Below are 19,516 nucleotides of genomic sequence, written 5' to 3'. Positions count from 1 at the left end.
ATATGAAAATAACGAAATCTCCAACTCTCTCCGAAGGTCCTTGAGTTGCGTGAAATTTCTAGGATCGACCAAAATGCAAGAAAATATGCTATGCATGATGATCTAGTGTATAACATTCCAAATTGAAAATTTGGGATGTTACACTATGGCACAAGAACTATATAGTGTGCGAATAACTTGAAAGATGGTCGCTGGATGAAGCTAATCCGACAGTGCAAAGATGGAAAATCTGAGCACTACTGGCCGTTGGATATCATCAACATTCCACCAGATCTGCCACATGTACATTTTAGAAGACTCCATGGTTGAACTTAAGCATAATGCACAAACCTCAAAAGTGAAATGATGGTTGCTTCGTTCGTCCAGCTTAATGCGGGAAACATTGGGCTTTGTGATTTGGCCCCTCATCGCTCATTTTATACTATAGCGGTGCTACAACCGGGGTGCCTCCAATTCCAACCGCCGCTCCGAACTATAATTTGGTGCATCGCACGTGGAACAAGATGGTGGATGAGCCACATGTCGGCCAAAGGGGCCCTGTTAAGTGTGTCGCCATTTCGTGTGCCGACTAACCCTGCTTGAGTCGCTACGCCAATACGACAGGTGCAGGCTACCACTTGGTTTTGCTCCTTGGTGAATCCCGACTATATTGATCTAAAAAGATACGTACTGAACTACCCTCTCCGTCTCGTTTTTTAGATGTCTCGGTTTATAGGGTGTGCACGTAGTTCTAGGTCATCCATTTGACTAACTAAATCAGAGTTACTATGTCACAAAAAGTATATCATTGGAATATTAAGCGGATGTAGTTTCTAAACATATACTATTCATCACATATATAGCCAGTTAAATTCTCAACCTAGAATGACATGCATGCCATGTAAACCAATATGGAGTAAGGATAGTAGTAAAAATGAGGTGATTTTACCGAGCGATCGACGGGGGAGCATGGCCTGTCATGCGGTCCCACGTGTCATGAGGTACTAAGGCTATGCGCGTGTCCCTCTTGAGGCAAAAGCAATACTACGTGGTTTAAGATGATGGCAAACCAAAGTGTTAAATAATGTTTGCTTCATTCATCTGGGAAGGTGTGGCATTGTGATTTGACGTCTCATTGCTCATTAGTACTACTATTGGGGTAGTACAATTGGGGTGCGTCCCCCCTGCTGTTCTGCACTGTTATTTGGTTCTTGAAACGTCGACCTGGTTGCTATACGTCCCAAATATCGGGGACAGGAAGTACACAATTCATGAAAGCGAGCATCGACGGAGGAGTACAAGACACGGCTTGGGTTTTTACTGCTTCGCGCGATCCATCAATACAAATCGGACTAAAAAAGGCGAGGGTGGGTCTTTTCCCGCGAGGCAGGCAGGGGAGTTTGGCATAGTCTGTTCGAGGCAAGGAGGCATGAAGGGAAACAAGCAAATAAAGGTTGAGCGACTTAGTTTTGGGAAAATCTGATTTTACAGAGTACGTACCCACTAGGGTTTATAGGGCTCATCTACAAAACATTCATTTTTCCATTTTATAAGACTCAATTCTACTACTAGTAGTAGTACCATCACATGTTGGATTTCGAGGTGCGTTAGATCACCCGATGCAAGAAGTGTCAAGAGAAAACTCACCAATGCTTGTAGAAGTTCCTGGAAATTTAGTGGACATTCATGCATTCATTCTAATTAGTGCCTTGGTAAACATAACTTCTTGAGAAAAATGAGCTTACTAATTACTTGTGCAAACTAGGAGTATGAAACTAATTCGACCACTCACCGTCTACCTTGGTTGGAGAGATTTTGAAATTGAGCCATAAACTGGAAAGGAGGGAGCAGTAACTTTTGTCTCGATTACTATTTGTGGCCTTGTATAGATCCAAAATATTTTTTTATAGTGGCCTTCTACAATAGGGGGCTTGGATCCAAGGGACTTATTTTAGTCTGACTAAAAATAGTATCTTCAAGAGGCTAAAGTTCCAAGCACCCCTGACTAAAGAGGGGATAAAACTAGTCTTGAGACTAAATTTTTTTAGTCAGGGATACCCCTACATAAATGTGGATTAGTCCTCTCTCTCTTCATTTAGATCCTCTCCTTTAAGAAAGGCGAGTTCTGGATTGGAGGGTTTGGAAGATAATAAATGCTCATTAACTTGATTTTAGTCTCTTTAGTATTTGGATCCAAGCATGGGTGAGGCTAGCAAGTTTTACTCCCACTACTTTTAGTCATGAGACTAGAACGTATCCAAGCACCCTCTAAGTAAATGGAGGGAGTACTAAAGGACATATATATTCCAAACAATATGATAATCTATCTAACCAAGGTAGGGACGAGGAGTAAACGGAAGGAGTACTACTTCCTCCGTCTAGGTGTGTAAGTCATCTTACGTTGTGCATCGCGACCAAGGCGGAGAGGAAAACGAGAAAACTTAATGTCTTTTTACTAATTAATAGCATTGCATGCAATGAACTAACCACTTCATGTTATGTTTGGTAGTCTCAAGTCATTGAAAGCATGCACGGCCCACATATCTTATTGGTTGATATGCCACAAAACAAGAAACGAGGAGGGAGTTAATGTACGGTGTCTACGTGTTTTGGGATTATTTGGTTTTCTTAAGGTGACTTACACACCGAGGCGGAGGGATTAGTAAAATTTTCTCCTCATCCTGTGAGCCACCGCGCGCGTGGGCGAGGGAGCGGGCGTAAGGCGTAGTAAGCAAGCTTAACCTCACCCTGCGAGCCACCACGCCCTTGGGCGGGGCAGACGGCATACTAAGCAAGCTTCTCCTCGTTCTGCGAGTTGACGGGACAGATCAAAAATACTCCAGTGTATAGAGCCTTGTCTCTAAGGTAGGCCCCACATGGTTTGCCTCTTTTTTAACATAACGTGTCAAGTCGCAATTTGTTTGTTCACCCATGGCAGACGATCCTCTGTAACACCCACGATGCGGCTATATCTCCCATGTGTCGGAACACGACTTAGAGTTATAACCGCATAGTAGGCATGTCGCAAGAGGGGTAATCTTTACACATCCCATGTACTGAATAAGAAAGGGATAAAGAGTTGGCTTACAATCGCCACTTCAGACAATACATAAATATAGCACTACATCATCTGCAATACAATCAAGGTCCAACTACGGAACCAAATAAACAAAGACAACCCCTAATGCTAGATCCCCGATCGCCCCAACTGGGCTCCACTACTGATCGAAAGGAAACGAAACAACACAACGAACATGATCTTCATCGAGCTCCCACTTGAGCTTTGCTGCGTCATTTGCACTGGTATCAACGACACCTTCAACTGTTTTGGAACTATCTGTGAGCCACGAGGACTCAGCAATCTCATACCAGCAAGATCAAGACTATTTAAGCTTATAGGTTGGAAAGGGTAATGAGGTGGAGCTGCAGCAAGCACTAGCATATATTGTGGCTAACATACGCAAAAGAGAGCAAGAAGAGAAGCAACGCACGGTCGTGAACTAGAAGTGATCCTGAAACTACTTACGTTCAAGCATAACACAAGAACCGTCTTCACATCCCGGACTCCGCCGAGAAGAGACCATCACGGCTACACACGTGGTTGACGCATTTTAATTAAGTCAAGTGTCAAGTTCTCTACAACCGGACATTAACAAATTCCCATCTTCCCATAACCACGGGAACGGCTTTCGATAGTTCAAAACCCTGCAGGGGTGTCCCAACTTAGCCCATCACAAGCTCTCACGGTCAACCAAGGATATTCCTTCTCCTGGGAAGACCAGATCAGTCACGGAATCCCGGCTACAAGACATTTCTACAATGCTAAAACATCCCGATAGGAGCTGCACATATCTCGTTCTCAGGGTAACACCGGATGATACATCCTACGAGTAAAACCAAACCTCAAGTTTCCTCGGGGTGGCCCTGTAGTCTACTCGGTTCGGACCAACACTTAGACAAGCACTAGCCCGGGGGGCTTAAAATAAAGATGACCCTCGGGTTGGCCGACCCGAGGGAAGGGTAGGTGGTGGTGAGGGAAATGGTAAAACCAAGGTTGGGCCTTGCTGGAGGAGTTTTATTCAAAGCGAACTGTCAATGGGTCCCCATAACACCCAACTGTGTAAGGAATGCAAAATCAAGGAACATAACACCGGTATGACGGAAACTAGGGCGGCAAGAGTGGAACAAAACACCAGGCATAAGGCCGAGCCTTCCACCCTTTACCAAGTATATAGATGCATTAATTAAAATAAGAGATATTGTGATATCACAACATATCCATGTCCCAAACATGGAACAAACTTCATCTTCACCTGCAACTAACAACGCTATAAGAGGGGGCTGAGCAAAGCGATAACATAGCCAAACAACGGTTTGCTAGGAAAGGTGGGTTAGAGGCTTGTCACGAGAATATGGGAGGCATGATATATCAAGTGGTCTGTATCGCGGCATAGCAAGCAAAGATAAAAGTGATTTCGAGGGTATGGTCATCTTGCCTGAGATCCCACAAGGGAGAAGAACGAGTCCATGAAGAAGACAAACGGACGTAGTCGAACGGCTCCTCACAAACGCGACATTATCGGAACTGACCCGAAGAAGCAACACCAGAAAGAAGCAAGAAACATAGTAAACAACCATCACATAAACATGGCATGATGCACAACCAAGTATGATGCACGTCCGGTTTAATGAAGCATGGCATGGCAAAGTGCAACAAACAACACTACAAATTAAGTGGAGCTCAATATGCAACGGAGTTGCATATTGAAGAAAACACCACATGACTTATTTAGTTCTCTCCCGTTTATATACTCAACAATATTAAATGTAGGTAAGCATGGAAAGAGGTGAAGCAAAAGAAAACTACCTATCTAGGCAAGTTTAAATGAGGTCGGAACAACAAGAACAAGTCCGGAAAATCCTCATAAGCATAATTATGGATTTGGTACTGTTCTGCCCTAAACCGTATTTTTGAGTTGTTAAACATGAAAAGTAATGCCACCATGTTAAACTAGGCATTTTTCTACCCCATTTACATATAAAGTTTGTTAGGTTTGGAGCTACGGTTATTTAGTTATGAAATAAAGCATTTTAACATGGCATGTAAGCAAATTAATGCAAACAACAGTTTAAACATTTTAAACATGGTTGAAAGTTGCATATTATGAAACTAGACACAATTTTAAGCATTTTTCATATATAATGTGTTTTAATATGATGCACTGTTTGAGAGATATGATATGCATGAACAACTATTCTGTAAAACTGCCAACTCTGGATAATTATACAAATTCGCAAAGCACGAAAAAAACATAGGCGGGCTGAAACTGGACGCTCACATTGGGTAAGGCCCAGTCGGTGCAGAGGCTGAAGGAGGCCGGGCTGGACAGGCCGGATCTGGCTGGGCCTTCCACGCGCTGGAGCTGGGCCGGGACGCCTCGGATCGAACGAGGGAGGGGGAGCGTTCAACGCGAGCGTTCGTCTCGCTTGACCACCAGCGGAGCAGAGGACGGCAGAGGTGTGATGCGGGGCAGGGGGCGTGAACACTGGCTCCTCGACGCGAAGACCACCAGCGGCGACGGAGCTTGGCAAGGCAGCGACTCCGGCAGGTGATTCGGTCAACGGGGATGAGCAGCGAGCTGGACGGGCTGCGCGCGTTCCAGGAAGCAAAGTGAGGAGGCCACGGTGTTCCTGGCAACACACTTCGGCGAGGCGGAGCTGACAAGGCAGCGGCGCGAGGAGGTTGAGGAGGAGCTCGGGGCTACGCTGCTGCTGCGAGGGAGGAGCATGGCGTAGGGGGTCCGAGGACGGGCGTGCTGTAGGACGAGAGGCTGCAGGCGCGGGCTTCTCCTCGCCGGTGGCAGCATGAAACCGAGGACGACGGACGGCGGCTTGGTGGCGTTGGCGCTCCTGCGGGCGTTCCTGGCGATGGTGGGGGGAGAGGCGGCCGGCAGAATCCGGGATAGCAGGCGGTGAAGCAGGGCTCGACGGAGGACAGCGAGGCGAGCAACGCCAACGGCGAGAGTCTGCTGCGGGGCTCCATGGCGTTCCTGTGAGAGAGGTCGGGGAGTGAGATAGGAGCACGAGGCGAAAATAGAAAATGGAAAGGAAATGAAGAAGGCGGGGGCAAGGCGCTCATCTGCTGATTCCGTCAGCAGGCGGCGGGGCTGTTGTTGCATTTGGGTGGCCGGCAACGACGAGCTCTGACATGAGCCGGACACGAGGGGAGGCACTGGTCGGGAGAGAGGTCGAGATCGAGCTTCTCTCGATCTGGAGTGGGTGGTGGCGTTTGGTTGGTGGATTCGAGGGGATCGGGTGGGATCCCGAGGGAGAAGGTGGGGCGCTAGGGGATTGGGTCGATGGGGATAACGAGGAGGAGATCAGGGGAGGCGCTGCGGGATCCAAGGAGGATGACGGCTTGTGATGGGATGGAGAGGGCACACCTCCTAAAAATTAGGGTTTGGTCTGGTAATATATAGCATGTAGGTAAAAGAAGGGGGATTTTGATCATCGGATTGTGATCGGATGATCGAGAATAAAAAGGTTAGGGAGACCAAAAGAAAATCGGAGATGTTTTGTAGATGTTAGGGGATGATCCGGATCCATCGGTGATGACTGCCCGGGTCGGGTCCGGGACAGTTTTCGGATGCACGCACGAGGAGGGTCGCGGGCTGACGAGAGAGGTTAGGTTGGGCCTGGCGGTAAGTAATGGACTGTGGAGAGCGGGTTGGTTTGAGAGAAGAGGGGAGAGATGCAGCCCGGCACGGTTTTCGGAGACCGACAATGTCCGACGTTTAGACCGACTGTAATGCCGCTATAGTTATCCGTTGGGGCATCAAACTGACTCCAAATGCGATGAAACTTGACAGGCGGTCTATCTACACTATAATAAGACCACACGCCAACTTTCATCCCATTCTGAGAACATCTTCTGGCCACTTATAAAATAATATCTCGGACGTGCCGTGGGCGCGTGCAAGTGTGTTTGGGCTCAGAATGGACAACGGACGAAACTAGAAGTCCCGGACGGATGCAAGTTTTGAAAACATGATAATGCAATGCACATGATGACATGATAAGATGCAATACGCAAGCAAATGACATGGCAACAACGGCGAAAAACTGGGAGACACCTGGCGCAACGGTCTCGGGGCGTCACAACACTCCACCACTACGAGAGGATCTCGTTCCGAGATCTAGGATGGCACCGGAGAGAAACGAAAGAGGAAGAGAAGAGGTAAAACTAAGTTGCTTCTTTGACAAACGAGTGAAACCAAAGAACCTTGTAAGGTTGAACAAATTGAAAGAAAGAATGCAACAGAGATGAACAAAGTTGAAAGCACTCCGTTAGAAAAGGGGAACAAGGAACATTACGAGAACCTTGTAGGTTGAAAGACAAAAGAAAAGGATTGCAATGGACAAGAAGTACATGCAAACACCCTGGTAGAACGAGATGCACAAGGAACGATAAGGATCAATTATGACAACACTCCGGTTGGAAATGGAAGGCAAAGAATATGAACTTGGCAAAATGAAATCACTTGGATGAGACTCCGGTTAGAAGAGGAATGATAGACATAACACTCCGGTTAAAACAAGATAAAGATGGAATAAGAATGATATAATTTGGACAGCACTTCGACTGAGAAGGGAGGCAAAACTTGATAAATTTGGAAGAACTTGAATTGAGGACACGACACTCCAGTTGAATGGACTAGCAAAGAAAAAAACATGATCTTTGACAAAAATGTAATGATGGGTCGAAGAGTGAAACATCACAATGCCTCCGGAAGAAATAATAGAAGATAGATCATTGGAATAAAAGAATGAAGAAGAAAATGATAACTCCTCCCACAAATGAATTTCAAAGAAACATCCTTACGAAGAAGGCTTGAACGGAGTTGTTGAAAAATCAACAACGAAAACAATAAGAAGCTTGTGGGCTTATGAAAACATCTCAAAACTTGAGGTGAAATTCTGCCATAAATGGAAACAAGATTGGATTGATATGAACAAGGAGACAAGAGACTTATTTCACCGGGAGGATAAATGAAGAACTTGGGTCATTGATAAACACCATAAATAGCAACAATCCTTAGGGAAAGCTCTAGGTGAAATATAACCCAAGATAATTCCGACAAAAGGATTGATTGGTTGAAAAGATCTCTTGAACGAAGAGAAAATGATGGATTTAAATATGTCACTCTTTGGAAACTTGTGAATAATGAAACCCGAAGGGAAATTATCGAGAATGACATAACACCACCTCAAATGATAAGGTAGAAAGAATTGCACTTTGAAACACAAGATGAAGAATACTTGAGCTCCTTTGAAAAGAATCTCGATGAACACCTCAAGAAGGAATTAAATCCTTGCTGAACCATCATGTGGAACCTCCATGAAGAACTCCGGTAACAAAAGAATGATAAAAAATTAAAGAGAAGTTGAAAACACAAGGTGAAGCCTTGTAATGATTTAGATGGATCTTCGCGACGATATAACTGAGAAAACTTGGCACTCCGGAAGGAAAAGATGAACAAATGAAATCAAGAATTTTGATGAACCTCTGAAATAAGGAATTAATTAATTGGATGAAACAATAATAAGAATTACGTTATGCGTATCCTTCACCAATTTGAATAGATGACAAGGAGCGGATTTGGCATACTACTTATTCTCGTAGAAAGGGTTATGATAGATATAGCGCAAACTTGAGAAGGTCTTCCACGAACCACTGGTAGGATTGAAAGAACGAATGAATTGATATGATAATGAAGGAAGAGAAATCTTGAACTGAACCACCGTAAGAATTGAAAAGGAATGAAGTAGAAGGGATGAATCACTGGTAAGAATTGAAAACGAGCAAAGATACTTGGGGAAATTTAGATACATGAGAACGGAGGGATCATGAACTGATTAGAGGATATTTGAACGATGCACCGGTAAGATTTGGAGAACGAGAGCTGAAAGCTGAGAATGAGTAATTCTGAGACGCTGGGCTTCGGAGAATCAAACTGAAAAGACTCCTGAATTGCTTCGGATGGGTGAAAAGAATTCTCACAATCGAAAATAATTATGAGAGGATGGCCTAAAGCTAGCACCAAGAATCTTCAAGAGAACAGATATGATTGCAGAGAAACTCTTCTTCGGTCTTCAAATGCTGAGAATGATGACGAGAACCAGCACTGAGAATTTTTGAGGCACTCCGGAATGAAAATTGGAAAGGTTGAGCCAACGATGAAAAGTATTTGAAAGATCTTGGAGAAAGACATTTGACTGATGACAAATCATTCTTACGTCAAACTTTGAAGAGGTTTGAGAATCACTCCGGAAAGATCAGAAGAGTCAGGTAAAATCCTGGAAAAAGACCTGTGGGTTAGGACCCAATCAAGAGGAACACCGTCGAACGATTACTTGAAAGGGATATTGCACCGGTTGAATTAAATGGCTTGAATGAGATAACAACCTCGAACCGGTTGAACGGATCTTGAATGAAAAGACGAGCCTTCTGAGATATCTTCAACCCTCCGGCACAAATAAATAGCGAGAGTTGAATGATTAAGGGGGTGCACCGTCATGAGAAAGCATTTGAAACGAGGAAAGGATATGATCAACAAGGCTTGAATTTAAACCACCGGAGAAGAAAAATAATGAAGAATGATGAACTTGAAGCTCCGTTAGAATCTTCCTGAGAATCACCGAATAAGAACATTGATGGAAAAGAATGGAGAAACTTCACATCCATAACATGGATACTTGATTAAGAAATCTGAGTCCTTGAAGAAAAAGGGTGGGAGGACGGGAAAAACAAAGACAACTTGGGACGGATGAAACAAATAACATTGAGAAGACTTTGAGTTGATCTTGAGGATGGGAAAATGATCGTATGCACTTGAAGAAAAAACGCCGGTTGGAAAAGTATTGACATGACAACCTCGATTATCATGAAGGATTGGTATTCTCATAGAAATATGAGAGCACCGCTTAGAAAGGTATGGATTCAACACTTTACTTCGAAGCAACTCGGATACCACAACTGAAAACAAAAAAACAAAGGATTGACTTGCAAAATAGGCTGGAACAAACATATGATAGAGATTTCGTCCGAAGTTTTCGTGGTGGGGCCCACACGGGCTCGATCGTACAGCACCATCATGTACAAGGCAGTGCACATGACATACAAAGCGTCCCCGAGTCAGCATAGCCAATGACTCTTTAAGACACAATGAGACCACTGAAAACAAACCGTGGATGGGCGGACCACTAGACGTCGAACCCCAATTTCATTTCATACATCTATCGGAAAGATATCCTAGGAGCTACTTGAATTCCCACTTATAAACTCCCGAAACATTCTGGTTATGCAATCAGGTGTTGGGGATACAGGGGAAGCATAATATCTCACCCAAAACTAACAAATCCTACATCCAGTTGTATCCATCCTTCAACACATAACTAAGAAACCTTCGGAAATCATTTACCTCAACATTCAAAAAGCATCCGTTATACAAGTTATGGCAATACTCCCGAACTCCCGCCCCAGTACTGGGTGGTGTCGAGGTTATCTCACCAACAACTGCATAAAAGAGATTTTCGATGTCGGCGAACTCAGGTATTCCAGAATTGCAACAATAAAATTGTGACGACAACACCTCGGAGCTCAACTCCCTGGGACATTGCCACAACCCCTAAATGTTAGGAGGCACCAAGAACAATGTTCTCATCAAAAAACCATCGGAACGATTCCAAGATACCCGTGTGATCCTAAAAAAATTCTTTAGTGAAATTTAAGAAGAGAAGAGTCAAAACTCTACGTCAGGAGGCCTCACCAGAGCGATGAAGGGACTGAGGAGTAAAAAGAATCATACTCTCCGATATATATAATCCTATAAGACACAAAACATTTTTCTAGACTCAACAACGCTAGCGATTCGATCAAGCAGGGGGCTCCTAAGTCGGGGAAGGCTCTGATACCAACTTGTAACACCCACGATGCGGCTATATCTCCCACGTGTCGGAGCACGACTTAGAGGCATAACCGCATAGTAGGCATGTCGCAAGAGGGGTAATCTTTACACATCCCATGTACTGAATAAGAAAGGGATAAAGAGTTGGCTTACAATCGCCACTTCACACAATACATAAATATAGCATTACATCATCCACAATACAATCAAGGTCCGACTACGGAACCAAATAAACAAAGACAACCCCTAATGCTAGATCCCCGATCGCCCCAACTGGGTCCACTACTGATCGAAAGGAAACAAAACAACACAACGAACACGATCTTCGTCGAGCTCCCACTTGAGCTCAGTTGTGTCATCTGCACTAGTATCAACGGCACCTGCAACTGTTTTGGAAGTATCTGTGAGCCACAAGGACTCAACAATCTCACACCCGCGAGATCAAGACTATTTAAGCTTACGGGTAGGAAAGGGTAATGAGGTGGAGCTGCAGCAAGCACTAGCATATATGGTGGCTAACATACGCAAAAGAGAGCGAGAAGAGAAGCAACGCACGGTCGTGAACTAGAAGTGATCAAGAAGTGATCCTGAAACTACTTACGTTCAAGCATAACATAAGAACCGTGTTCACTTACCGGACTCCGCCGAGAAGAGACCATCATGGCTACACATGCGGTTGATGCATTTTAATTAAGTCAAGTGTCAAGTTCTCTACAACTGGACATTAACAAATTCCCATCTGCCCATAACTGCGGGCATGACTTTCGAAAGTTCAAAACCCTGTAGGGGTGTCCCAACTTAGCCCATCACAAGCTCTCACGGTCAACGAAGGATATTCCTTCTTTTGGGAAGACGCGATCACCCTCGGAATCCCGCTTACAAGACATTTCGACAATGGTAAAACAAGACCAGCAAAGCCGCCCGATGCGCCGACATCCCAATAGGAGCTGCACATATCTCATTCTCAGGGCAACACCGGATGAGACATCCTACGAGTAAAACCAAACCTCAAGTTTCCTCGAGGTGGCCCCACAGTCTACTCGGTTCGGACCAACACTTAGACAAGCACTGGCCCGGGGGGGCTTAAAATAAAGATGACCCTCGGGTTGGCCGACCCGAGGTAAGGGTAGGTGGTGGTGAGGCAAATGGTAAAACCAAGGTTGGGCCTTGCTGGAGGAGTTTTATTCAAAGCGAACTGTGTAAGGAACGCAAAATCAAGGAACATAACACCGGTATGACGGAAACTAGGGCGGCAAGAGTGGAACAAAACACCAGGCATAAGGCTGAGCCTTCCACCCTTTACCAAATATATAGATGCATTAATTAAAATAAGAGATATTGTGATATCCCAACATATCCATGTCCCAAACATGGAACAAACTTCATCTTCACCAGCAACTAAAAACGCTATAAGAGGGGGCTGAGCAAAGCGATAACATAGCCAAACAACGGTTTGCTAGGAAAGGTGGGTTAGAGGCTTGTCATGACAATATGGGAGGCATGATATAGCAAGTGGTAGGTATCGCGTCATAGCAATAGAGCGAGCAACTAGCAAGCAATGATAGAAGTGATTTCGAGGGTATGGTCATCTTGCCTGAGATCCCGCAAGGAAGAAGAACCAGTCCATGAAGAAGACAAACGGACGTAATCGAACGACCCTTCACAAAGGCGACGTTATCGGAACTAACCCCACGAAGCAACACCGGAAAGAAGCAAGAAACATAGTAAACAACCATCACATAAACATGGCACGATGCACAACCAAGTATGATGCATGTCCGGTTTAATGAAGCTTGGCATGGCAAAGTGCAACAAACAACACTACAAATTAAGTGGAGCTCAATATGCAATAGAGTTTCATATTGAAGAAAACACCACATGACTTATTTAGTTCTCTCCCATTTATATACTCAACAATATTAAATGTTGGTTAGCATGGCAAGAGGTGAAGCGAAAGAAAACTACCTATCTAGGCAAGTTTAAATGAGGCCGGAACAACAAGCAACAAGTCCGGAAAATCCTCATAAGCATAATTATGGATTTGGTACTGTTCTGACCTAAACCATATTTTAGAATTGTTAAGCATGCAAAGTAATGCCACCATGTTAAACTAGGCTTTTTTCTACCCCATTTACATATAAAGTTTGTTAGGTTTGGTGCTACGGTTATTTAGTTATCAAATAAAGCATTTTAACATGGCATGTAAGCAAATTAATGCAAACAACAGTTTAAACATTTTAAACATGGTTGGAAGTTGCATATTATGAAACTAGACACAAGTTTAAGCATTTTTCATATATAATGTGTCTTAATATGATGATTGTTTGAGAGATATGATATGCATGAACAAAAGGGGTATTCTGTAAAACTGCCAACTCTGGATAATTATACAAATTCGCAGAGCACGAAAAAAACATAGGCGGGCTGAAACTAGACGCTCACATTGGGTCAGGCCCAGTCGGTGCCGAGGCTGAAGGAGGCTGGGCTGGACAGGCCGGATCTGGCCTGGCCTTCCACGCGCTGGAGCTAGGCCGGGCCGCCTTGGATCGAACGAGGAAGGGGGAGCAGTCAATGCGAGCGGTCGTTGTCGGTGTCAAAACCGGCGGATCTCGGGTAGGGGGTCCCGACCTGTGCGTCTAGGACGGATGGTAACAGGAGGCAGGGGACACGATGTTTTACCAGGTTCGGGCCCTCTTGATGGAGGTAAAACCCTACGTCCTGCTTGATTAATATTGATGATATGGATAGTACAAGAGTAGATCTACCACGAGATCGGAGAGGCTAAACCCTAGAATCTAGCCTATGGTATGATTGTATGTTATGGTTGTTGTTCTACGGACTAAAACCCTTCAGTTTATATAGACACCGGAGAGGGTTAGGGTTACACAAGGTCGATTACAAAGGAGGAGATATCCATATACGTATTGCCTAGCTTGCCTTCCATGCCAAGTTGAGTCCCATCCGGACACGAGACGAAGTCTTCAATATTGAATCTTCATAGTCTAACAGTCCGGCCAATGGAGATAGTCCGGCGCGCAGTATTGTCTTCGGTATTGCAAGGCGGGTTACTCTCCAAATTCTGTGTACTTCTCGAAATAATGTCCAGTTATTTGTGAAGGTTTGTACTCCTTGGCTTCTACGCCTAATAATGGCCACTTTCCACGTGTTGAGCGAATGTGAAGAGCCAGGGTGTTTTCACATTTAATCCCCAAGCTGTGTGAATGAGCCGCCTATTTAAAAAGACGAGGATTCAGATCCAAATCACACCATCCTGCCTTGGCAAGCCTTCATCGGAGCGCACCCGACAGAGATCCATTCCATCATGGCCGGTCGACGCAGCTCCTCCTCTCGCACCCCTAGCTCCAAGCCTAGATATTGGGAGAGATGTTCCGTCCCGCACAGCAAATTAGTGATGCTTCAGTCCCAGGGATTTCTTCCCCCAGCGTACCTGGTCCCGGTTCGAGCCGGGCTTGCCACCTATAATGGCGGAGAGCAAACGGAGAGCCTTCCCAATCCCTCCAAGGCAGAGCGGGTTTGCCTTGTCCCTTATTTGGTGAGAGCGCTCAGATTTCCAATTCATCCGTTTCTCCGGGGGCTCCTGGAGTTCTACGGCCTCCAGTTGCACAATCTTACGCCTGCCTCCCTGCTGCATATCGCGGGATTCGTAGCACTTTGCGAGTTGTTTTTGGACTGTGAAGCTCATTTCGCTCTGTGCAAGAAGCTGTTCTGCCTTGTGCGCCGTTCTCAGAAGGGGTCAATATATCAAGTGGGCGGAGCCGAATTGTGGTGTGTCGTCGGGACCGGATACCTGTCCGGAACCCCAAAGAAGACATCCGAAGACTGGCCTTCAGAATGGTTTCATATAGAAGACGTCCCCCTCCCGGATTGTATTCGGATCGGCCTTCCTGAGTTTGACAACGCCCCTTTGAAGAAGCGCCGGAGCTGTCGTCCACGGAGTCCCCTGGAGGAAGATGACAGGGACATTCTTTACCTGATGAGCCGGATAAGTTTTTTAGCTCGATCCAGATTGACCATGATCGAGGTCATGGCCACATGTATCATGCAGGGGGTGCAGCCGCTTCAGTATAGAGGCCACCCCATGTGGGATTTCAACGGGGAGGATGACGCCACCCGCCATGGCCGCAAAGGGCCGAGATCGGCTACTGATCTAACAAAGATCTTATCCACTTTGCACAGGGGAGAAGAGGAGGAATTCCTTCGTGTCAACCAGCAGGGCGGTTTTTCTATGTACAACCCTCCGAGCTTGGTAAGCGGAGACTTTTTATCGCCCATCCATTTCGTATTCCCGTAGTTAAGTATTCATTCTAGCGATTTTATCACAGGAGCTGCGCCAGGCTATAAAGGAGATAAACATCCCACCTCCACAACTCGAGGACCCTGGACGGTCCCTTGATCCAGCCTCCTAGGAGGATCCGGACATATCTGTGGAGCTGATCGATGGGGTATTTTACCAATCGAGTAATGACAATGCTTTGGTGGCCATTACAGCCGATTACCCTGGGCTAGTTCCAGCCTCACAGGTGACTGAGACCGAAGTCCCAGCACTTAAAAAGGGATTCGTCCTTGCGCTTTTTTGATTGCCGTATAACAGCCGTGTTTTGGAGGGGAGGTCCTCGGGGCAGAAGGCCGAGCCTGTGGCAACTAGCCAACAGGGGGCCGCGAGGCCAAGCAGGCTGAAAAGATCCGCAGTCCGGATTGAGACACCGGCGCAGTGGTACGGCGCGCCATCTTTATTGAAAGACATTATTCTCAGAGGCATATTAACGCCCATGCCTTCTTTTCAGGAAAAAGAGCGCTCGCCGGACTATACCCGGAGAGGCTACCAATTGCGCCTCCACAAGGCAGGCTCCAAGGCCGGATTCGGAGGCGGGAACGAATACAAGGCGTGCGCTGGGTGCTCCTCCGACAGAGGGTGCGGATAAACTGTCCGCCACCCATTCCGAGGTGGAAAGTGCCATGAACCACAGGCGTCGCCGGACTATTCTTCGTGATGCTTGTTTCTCCCAAGAGGCATTGGATGCCTTCAATTCGGGAGACGCGCACCTCCGTGCCACTCAAAATGGTCTAGCTAGAGCCACGGAGTAGTATGTAAAAGACATACGGGTGAGAAAATTTGATGATTATATATATCAGTAGCCCTTGAGACTTGAAACAGTTAGGATAACTGATTTATGTATCATTTGTTATGCAGGTTCTTACAGAAAAGAATACTCAATTGTCCCAGGAGCTGGAAGAGTGCAAAGCCCAACTTCAGGCCGCACTGGCCGCAGCAGGGGAGCCCAAAGAGACCCCCTCTAGTAACATATCCTTCGAATAATAAGTATCATATTAGAATGCGGCGTATATGCAGATCTGACGATAAAATTGCAGATGACGCTGGAGTGAATCCGGATAAGCAACAGCTCATACGCCAGCTGAAGGCCGGTGAGAGCATGCTTACAAGGGTGAGGCAGGAGAAGAATGATCTCCTAGATGCCAACACCAAGCTGGGCGTGGAACTAAAAGATGTTCGGGCCCAACTGTCGGACTCTGTTAAGGAGAATCAGCGGCTTCGACGCGGCATATTTAGTAAGTGCTTGAACGAACTTTGAAAAAGAGTTCGGCGAGGAAGCTGGCTGACATAGTTATGTCTGTAGGTATGCTAACAGGTCGTCTTGCCGAGGAGATGCCCGGTTCAACGGGTGATCTTCTTCCCGAGCTCTTACAGCTGCACGAACGAGTTCGGCAGGTGATGCAAGGCGTCGCCCAGGCCTTGTGGCCATCCGTCTCCATACTCGAAGTCCTTGGAGAGCTTGCAGAAAAGCTGAAGGGAGGACGGCGGCGCTTCCGATTATGGAAGATATCGGCCTGCCGTCAGGGCGCCAGGGAAGCCTGGGCAATGGTGAAGACACGGTACACGAAGGCTGACCTGAACCACATGGCCGAAGTCGGACCAGTGGGGCCTAATGGGAAGGGGATCCCTATGAGCTTAGTGTACGGCCAAGTAGAATTGGCCGCAAAGTATTCCCAACAGGACTGTAGACTAGACAGCCTATTAGATGGTATTGAAGAGGAATTCAACCAGTCAAATTGACTATGTAATTTTAAAGTGACATGTATAATGCCTTCTAGCCAGATTGTAGATCATTTGTCATGGCGGACCTTTTCGCTTCAACCTCAGGACCCGACAGTCCGGAGTGTATCCGAATACCCTCTCGGTTATGTAAGAACCGGGGCATGCGTGGAGACCAGGCATAGGGGTCATTAGTGCTTTATCAGACAAGTGCCCAACTAGTTATGTTATATTACATGGGTAGTAAGAAACATCTTCCAGGGAGAATAGTTCCGTTAAGGGTTCCTTTCCCTGGGTAAGCATGCCCTAAAGTGCATGTCCGGACTGCGATAAGAAGCGCAGAAAAATCATCTGGGGGCAGATATGAATAATAGAAGTCATCTTTTGTTCACCGACCGAATATTCCCTTAAGAACGCTAGCTTTCCGCTTCACCCAGTTTGAGGTACACGTCCGGCTGACCCGGCGGTAACAATCGCAGAGGTGCTCCCCTTATGCCCTAGCCGAATTAACGGGAACGTAGGGCATAAATACAAGAGCCAGGCAACCCAGCTTGGCCAAAACTTAAGTCATATCGATGCATATAATGGTGAAAAAAGGTACATGCGGATGTATAACACATGTGTTGGGCGTGAGGCCCAGGGAAATAATTAAAGCTTCTGTGAAAGAAGCCCCCAGGTATGAAGAGTGCGGCTAGCGCATCTGTGATGTATTAGTGAGGCACAAGGTGATGCTTGAAGGCCTAGAGAAATAAAAGAAAGAAAGGGAAACAAGACAGATGATGCATATGCAGAAAATGGACAAAGGGAGGGGACTAACATAAAGTCTGGTGCTAGGCGTAGAATCTTCGGAGCCTTACTGCATTCCATGGGTTCGGCTCGAGTCAACTAGTCGATGCATCCCGCAGTCGGTACGCTCCACCGGTCAGAACTTGGTCGATAATGAAGGGACCTTCCCATTTGGGCTCAAGCTTGTTCTTTTTCTTATCCGGCAGCCATAGAACAAGTTCGCCAACGTTATAAGTTTTGGCCCATACTTCTCTGCTTTGGTATCTTCGAGTCTGTTGCTGGTAAAATGCGGAACGGGCTTTGGCGACGTCGCGCTCTTCCTCCAACGTTTCCAGACTATCCGACCGATCGAGCTTGGCTTCTCTTTCTTCGTACATGCACACTCGAGGTGAGTCATGAATTATGTCACAGGGCAGGACTTCCTCTGTGCCGTACACCATAAAAAACGGTGTATATCCGATACTACGATTCGGCGTGGTCCGCAACCCCCAGAGTATGGAGTCGAGCTCCTCTACCCAGTGCGTGTCAGACTCCGTTAAGGAGCGCACTAATCTGGGTTTAATGCCGCTCATTATAAGACCATTTGCTTGTTCGACTTGACCGTTGGTTTGTGGGTGATAGACTGAAGCATAATCGAGCTTGATGCCCGTTTTGCTACACGAGAGTTTTACTTCGTCGGCCGTGAAGTTTGAGCCGTTATCAGTGATGATGCTGTGGGGGACGTCGTAACGGTGTACAACCCCGGATATGAAATCTATCACCAGTCCGGATTCAGCTGTTTTAACATGTTTAGCCTCTATCCATTTGGTGAATTTATCCACCATGACCAATAAGTATTTTTTCTTGTGGGTTCCCCCTTTAAGGGGTGCAACCATGTCAAGCCCCCAGACCGTGAAGGGCCATGTAATGGGGATTGTTTGGAGGGCGGTGGGTGGCATGTGGCTTTGATTTGCAAAGGGCTGGCAACCGGCGCAACGTTGGACCAAGTCCTGTGCATCTGCCCGGGCCGTTGGCCAATAGAATCATGTACGGAAGGCCTTGCTTACAAGAGCCCGGGCTGCGTCGTGATGACCGCCGATTCCGGCGGTTCCGCCCTTCCTCTTCGGAGATGCACCTTTGAAGGACTCCGGTAGCGCTTTTTTTGTACAATTCTCCCTCATGGACCCTGTAGGCCTTGGATCGCCGCACTATGCAGCATGCCTCATTTTGGTCCTCCGGAAGTTCCTTTCTAGTTAGGTAGGCCAGGAATGGCTCTGTCCACGGGGCAATAATGGCCATTATTTCGTGTGCTGATTGTGTTATTTCGGTGGCGGAGCCTCCGATTGTGTCAGAGAGTTCGGTATCGGGTATTTTGGCCGGGTCCGGACTGTTGTTACCGGTGTCCCCCTCCCATGCTACGGATGGCTTGACGAGCCGTTTCAGAAATATGTTGGGAGGGACCGCATCGCATTTTGCACCGATGCGGGCAAGGATATCCGTCGCCTGATTGTTTTCCCGAGCCACATGGTGAAATTCAAGCCCCTCGAACCGAGCTGACATTTTTAGGACGGCATTGTGATAAGCTGCCATTTTCGGATCCTTGGCATCGAAGTCTCCATTTATCTGGGATATCGCGAGGTTCGAATCCCCGCGCACCTCTAGGCATTGAATGCCCATGGATACTGCCATCCGGAGGCCATGTAGAAGGGCCTCATATTCGGCTGCGTTGTTG

Source organism: Triticum urartu, chromosome 7, assembly GCF_003073215.2.
Source record: "Triticum urartu cultivar G1812 chromosome 7, Tu2.1, whole genome shotgun sequence".
NCBI classification, from domain to species: Eukaryota; Viridiplantae; Streptophyta; class Magnoliopsida; order Poales; family Poaceae; genus Triticum; species Triticum urartu.
Note: the sequence above shows the minus strand (reverse complement) of the source record.